Genomic DNA, 7,433 nt, shown 5'->3' with positions numbered 1-7,433 from the left:
ATTCAATCTGTATGCTGAGCAAATAATCTGAGAAACTGGGTGCTATGAAGGAAAACATGACATCAGGCTTGGAGGAAGACTCATTAACAGCCTATGATAAGCAGATGACATAACCTTGCTTGCTGAAAGAGAAGAAGACTTAAAATACGGATTAAGATCAAAGACCACAGCCTTAGGTATGGATTGAATCTCATGACATAAAGAAAACAAAAATCTTCACTACTGGACCAAAAACTAAGATCAAGATAAATGGAGAAAAGATTAAAATTGTTAAAAACTTCATTTTGCTTGAATCCACCATCAACAGTCATGGAAGCAGCAGTCAAGAAATTAAACAACATATTGCATTAGGTAAATCTGCTGCATAAATCTCCTTAAAGTGTTTAAGAGCAGAGATGTCAGTTTGAGGACTAAAGTACATCTGATTCACTGGGTAATTTCAATTGCCTCATACACATGTATAAGTTGGACAGTGAATAAGGAAGACTGTAGAAGAATTGATGCATTTGAGTTATAGTTAAGGAGACAAATATTAGAAGTACCATGGACTACCAGAAGAACAAACCAATCTGTTTTGGAAAAGAAGTACATCTAGAATTCTAGTTACATGCCAAGGTGCCAGACTTGGTCTCTCATACTTTGGACATATTATCAGGAGCGACAAGTCCCTGGAGAAGGACATCTTGTTTGGTACAGGGGAGGTCAGCGAAAAAGAGCAAGAGCCTTAACAAGATGGATGGACATAGTGCCAAGGCTCTATGTGTAGCAAGAACTGTGAGGATGGTGTAGGACCAGGCAAGGCATTGGACCCTATAACTCTGAACTATTCAAGGGCACCTAACAACAAACACAACAACAAATTAGTCTTATGGGGCATCATGTGAACTATTCTTGTGATTCAAAGAATCAGTTTTTATTCACACCCAACTTCCAGTAGTAAAAAAGGGGATTTGTACTTGACTTACCTGTCACTGTTTTGGGGCATTTGTGAAATAACTGTTGGAATTTAGGGGTACAGTGAGTGTATACTGAGCAATTCTAGTCATTCCTATGAGAAATTGGTCTTCTGTCTTCTCTAATTACCTATGCTGAGAAGATATTGTTATATTTTTAATCTACACACTTGACCTCAAAACGCTTCATATTGGATTCTACTTCTACTCATAACTCTAACCTAGGAAAGTAAGACTTAATACTCAAAGACAAATGCTAAAAAGAAGTAGGAACTTGTTTCAAGGGGGGAAATGGGTGCTGGTATCCCCTCAGCATATAAACATACAAAGACTACCAGCATAAATGCCCATACTCCCATTTTATAGATGAGAAGGTCCATTCGTGGAGCAAGTGTTTGGAATAAGCTACTAACCTAAAGGTTGCCAGTTTGAACCCATTCAGCTTATAAACTTAGAGTTCTCTTGTCTTAAGAATTGCTTATGCCTCTGAGGCAGTTCTACTCTGTAACATATGAGATGGTCATGGGTTGGAATTGACTTGATGACAATAGGTTTGGCTTTTGGTTTGGTTTTGGATCAGCATAGACTGTAAAATGGTCAGGAAGTTCGTATTGGATCTCAAAACAATGTTGTTGTTGTTGTTGATAAATGCTGTCGAATCAGTTTCGATTCATATGGACTCTATAAATTATCTCCCAGGAGTGGCTGGTATTAAAATAAAATTGGAAAAATGGAGAACATTTAGCTGAGTACGTGGCAAAGTTGGGGTTCTAAATTAAGTCTGTGAAAGAGCAAACCTGTGTTCCTTGTCCTTAAAAGATATATGTGTAAAAGCATCTATCTTACCAAAAGCAATTGTCTTAATTGATTCCAATCAGTGAGTATCAACAATGTCTCAGAGTTCCTGAAAATGGTAGAATTCTGGACTTCTCTACTGTTTACCTCTTATGCCTCTTTTGACATTTTTTTCTCTTTGTCACTGGACTACTGAGTCTTCTTGACACCCAAGGAGTTCTAGGGAAGGTGAACAGTCTCTGAGCACATCAAGATTATAGTACTGCCCTCTAGTGGCAAGTCAGGGTATGCCCTGGCCAGAGATATGGTTCCCTGGGGGCCAGATCTGCACCTGCAGCTTTCACAGAAAGCACCAGGGGATACCAAACAGTAAGGTTAAGAACAGACGAAAGCAAAGCTGAAAACTTGCTAAGGCACAGTCATGGAAAACAGAGCCTCTTGGCTGCGTGTGTGTGAGAGAGAGAGAGCATGTCTGTGAATGTACATGTAGTGAGAATAAATACGGTATAAAGGTGAACTTGAAGAAGAAATGGGTGAAGTAAATGCTTCCAAAAGAAATTTCACCTCAAAGCATTCTTTTATGAACAGACATTTTTAATAATCTCATATACCATGTCAATTCATTCCATTAAGACCCTCTAATGTGTCTTTAATTTTGATTAACTGAGCTGTTTGCTTCCCTAAATATCAGGAAATTATTCAAACCTGTGAGAGAGATTTAAAGGCTTTAAACTGAGCATGACATAGCTTTTTTTTTTTTACAAATCACTGCAGTCAATAATAATCTTAGTAACTTAGTTCCCAAGGTCAAGTAAAACTTTCTCTCTGATATTGTTACTGTTGTTAAGTGCGGTCGAGTAGGTTCTGACCCATGGCAACCCTCTATAAAGTTTCTAAGGAGTGGCTGGCAAGCTTGAACCGCTGACCTTGTGGTTCAAACTGACTTTGCAGTCCAGTGTATTAACCCACAGCACCACACCAGCAGATATGTCATTTTTCATGTACATGAACTGAATTCTAGATCAGAGATAACTGATGTAACTTGTATCTTCCCAGTTTGGGGGTTTGTGGATGAGAAAGTGAAGCTTTTTATTCCTTAGAAGATCTCTGTCAAACCCCTCTCTAATTCTCCACCATCTCTCTGGATGAAAATATTGCATGTTAGAATCATGAGAAGGCGAGCTTGACTACTTGGTATGGGGAAATAAATGTTATAGTATGAAACTAAATAAGGATATTTCTACATCTTTCACTTGTATCCATGAAACCAGCTGTACTTATACAAACAATGAGGATAATATGAAAGAACAGCCCACAGAAAGCTTAGAGTAAATCAACCATGCTAAGCATCTAGCAAAACCATGCCTACAAAGCTCCAGGCATCTTTGAACACAGAGAAAGCTGGATTAATGCTTGTAAAATTTAATATAAGATGAAGGATTGTTGCCATGGTTGTCGTTAAGTGCCATTGAGTTGGTTCCCCTCATAATGACTCTGTATAGGGTTTCCAACAAGCAGCTGTAGGTTTGCAATCCAGTGTTTCTCCTACAGTACCACATCAGTAATCTAAGATGAATGAATACATACATGACAAATGAGACTAAGGAAGGTAGCTGTGCCATTGTACTCCATGATGGCCAAACCACTTTGTCAAGTTTCGGACACACCTTCTTTGAGGACTATTAGTTGGTTGGTTATGTGCCTTGGAGTCGGTTCCGACACATGGCGACCCTGCATAGGGTTTCTGAGGCTGTAATTCTTTATGGGAACAGAAAGTCTCTTCTTTCTCCTGCGGAACAGCTGGAATATAGACACCCTGATGTGGTCAGGAAGTGGGTACTTGAATCTTAAAACACGATTATAAGAGAAAAGTTGGAAGAAGAGAGGACATTTAGTCCAGGGGAACACTCATAGGGCATGATCACTGTCTTTAGAAAATAGGAGGTTCTCAACATAGTGAAGTAAATCATGATTGCTTTATATAGACTTAAGGAGAATTGGAACACATGCATATGAATTACTAATATATATATATATATATATATATATATATATATATATATAATTTTTTTAATGTTCAAATAGTAGTTTTTGAAGATAAAATGAGTTGACTCAATACAAAATGAGCCATTGACTTCTAATGGTCTCCAGAAAATGTTCTATAAGGTGTATAGATTCAAACGTTAGTCTGAATCACCTTGGAAGGCAAAGAATCATGGATTCTATAAAGGAAAAAAATCAATTTATTAGTTGGAATAAGAGCTAGGTTTCCATACTGAAGAGATTCAAACTCCCAGTCACTTGTGTGCGAAGAAATGTACTAGTCCTTCCTGTAAGAGCATAGAGAAGATACACAGCCTCTACTCCAAGATGCACAGCCAGTCAACCAGCCCTGGTGAGTGAGTTCCAACTCATGGTGACCTCAGGCATGTCAGAGAAGAACTGTGCTCTATAGAATTTTCAATAACTGATTTCTCTCCGGGTTTTGTTTATTTTTCCCTGAGGTGTCTCTAAGTGATTTTGAAACTGCAACCTTTTGATCAGCTGCTCAATAATACATTAACCATTTGCACCACCCAAAGAATCAAAAATCTGGGCCTAGATACTTCTTAATAACCAAAGGAGAAAGAAGTTGTACATAATATTTCCACTCACATCCCATAGGCCATGTGGCTTCATCTCACCACAACAGAGGTTGGGATGTGTATTTTGAGCTGAGCAACCAGAAGGAAAACCAATAGAGAAACCAACAGCAGATTGTTGTTGTTGTTGTTCTAAGTGTCGTCGAGTTGATTCTGACCCATAACGACCCTGTATAGTGTTTCTGAAGAGCAGCTGGTAAGCTTAAACCACTGACCTTGCAGTTCAAACGGCTTTGCCGTCTGGCGCATTAACGCACAGCACCACACGAGGACTCCAACAGCAGATTGTTGTTGTTGTTGTTGTTGTTGTTATGTGCCGTGGAGTCAGTTCCAACTCATAGTGACCCTGCACAGGGTTTCCGAGGCTGTAAATCTTTACGGGAGCAGAACATCTCATCTTTCTCCCACGGAATCACTGGTAGTTTGGAATTGCTGACCTGATTCATAACCACTATGCTACCAGAGCTCTTTGACAGCAGATAAGTCTATATTAATTATGTATCAATTTTATCCATCATTATCTGTCTATTCATATTTTATCTGTGTACTAACATTAATAATAAATACCTGCATGTCTATATAAATAGATTGATACATTCTAAAGCAGAGTTTTGGATCCAATCAGCCTGCTATTGAAACCTAGCTCTACTGTTTAATAACTAGCCTTGGGCAAGTTCATCGCTGTGTGCCTCAATTTCTTTATCAGTGACTTGAGGATCAATATACAAGCTTCCTAATAGCATTTTTGTGAAGATTAAATGAAGTAATTTTAGTAGAATGCTAGTAGGTGTTCAGCAAGTATTATTATTTGTTTTTATGTGACTATCCACATGTCTGTCAGTTTGCCATACTGTGGTAGCTTGCATTTTCCTATGGTGTTGAAAGCTCTCTCACCAGTATTTCAAATACCAAAAGGGTCACCCATGGTAAACAGGTTCCATCAGAGCTTCCACACTGAGACAAACTAAAAATCCCTAACAATCTATGCCTGAAAATTAGACAATGAACACTGTATGGACCACAGTTGAATATTGTCTAATAGAGTACTGCAAGATGAGCCCGCGAGATTGTTAAACAATGCACTCTAGCATGTCAGCGATCATAAGGAAGCTGTGGAAACAGGTAGCATTCTGTTCTATTATATATGAGTAGATGCTGGCTCTACAGCAACAACCACCACATCTTATCAATATAGGAAGGAAGAGGTGTTTTGTTTTCTTTTCTCAGATATCCCTCTGACAGAGATACCTTTGTTTGACCAACATGAAGAGAATGTGAAGTGTTCATTATGGCATGTGACAGGAAGGGATTATTTTGCCTTTTCCACTTTCACAAATTGACCCACTTATGCCCTCTGCTCCCCATTTTTTGCCAACTCAGAGAGGATGATTGTTTTGTAAACTGTCATTTCCATCCACCTCCCCACCTACTTTGGAAGAGGGAAACAGCCTAGAAAAATTGCGAGGTGCCATCCTTGGTTGTTCTACAATGCCATTAGACTCGCATCAAATAAACCCATCCTATTTGCTGCATGGGCTCCAGTAAGCATTTGGAAGAAGACTGAAAACATCAGCACAAGAACAAACACTGACCCACAAATAAAGAACTAAAAGTGTCACTCCTGCCTCAATGCAAGCTCACATTAGCTAACAGATAATCACGGATTACCAATAGAAGCATACTTTGCAATCTTATTTGGATTTTTATGGTGAATTCTACATGATGCCCAAGGCTGCCTAACAGGAGACCTGCAAAAGCTGCCACTGGTTAATGGAACTGATGATCCCCTCAAAGAGATTATGTTTGCTTGAAAATTCAACCCATTAATTAGCAAGAGCTTTGGCTGTTTTGTGGGAAGTTGGGAAACTGACCATGTAGGAAGATTCAAGCAGGGGAAATATGAGACGTTAAGTGAAGAAGAGAGGTAGGAATGGGAACTGATTGTCAGGGACAACAGATATAATTATTATGAGCATCTTCCTATGCTATATACTTTCAATGGTATTTCATTTCATCTTCACCATGACCCTACAAAACAAGTATTTCAATAACTAGTTCTTGGATAAGGACACTGAAGTCCAGAAAGGTGTGGTGATTTGCCCAAGTTGCACAGCTGGGAAGAAGGTTAGAATCAGGGATCCCAATAATCTCTGCTTTCCTCAGAACACTGGAGGTGGTTTTAATCGTGTTTTTTCACCCCACCGATATAAAATTGAGATCATGTCTTAAAGAAGCTCATGACCCAATAGGTGAAGTAAGTCACCTGAGATGCCTAGATGACCTCAGAGAGAAATTAACAATGTTTGGTGCAGAAGAAAACAGCCACAAGGGCTCTGAAAAGGGATTCAACAAAGTCACACAGCTACTAAGTGGCAAAGGCATCACTATAACCAAGATATATGAGATTCCAAGGCCCAAGGAGAAGAGGTGATGAGAAAAGTGGAACTTTAGCTGACCATGGGAGGATGTAGAGTGTTTGGAATGGAGGAGAGTGAAGGCGGCAAGAGAGATGAGAGGTGAAGGGGTTGGAATCCAGACAATCACAGGAGGAAGTGAGAGTTTCCTTGACATAGGAGTGCACCACCACTATTTTGGCTACTATCTCAGTCTCCTAGTGTAACCATGACCGAATATCATTAAATGTTGTTGTTGTTAGGTGGCATTGAGTATGTACCAACTCATAGTGACCTTACGCACAGCAGAATGCAACACTGCCGGATCCTGGGCGAACTTCACTATTGTGCCACGCTTGAGTCCATTGAGTCCACTTTGCCAATCCATCTCACTGGGGGTCTTCCTCTTTTTCTCTGTCCCTCCACCTTACCAAACATGATATCCTTCTACAGAAACTGGTACCTCCTGACAATATGTCCAAAATATTAGAGATGGACTTTGGCCATCCTGGCCTCCAAGGAACACTCTTGCTGCACTTCTTCCAACACAGATCTGATGGTTCTTTTGGCAGCCCATGGCACTTTCAATATTCTCCTCCAACACCATAACTCAAATGCATCAATTCTTCTATGGTCTTCCTTATTCACTG

Source organism: Chrysochloris asiatica, unplaced genomic scaffold, assembly GCF_000296735.1.
Source record: "Chrysochloris asiatica unplaced genomic scaffold, ChrAsi1.0 scaffold00076, whole genome shotgun sequence".
Classification (NCBI taxonomy): Eukaryota; Metazoa; Chordata; class Mammalia; order Afrosoricida; family Chrysochloridae; genus Chrysochloris; species Chrysochloris asiatica.
This window is presented reverse-complemented; position numbering follows the sequence as displayed.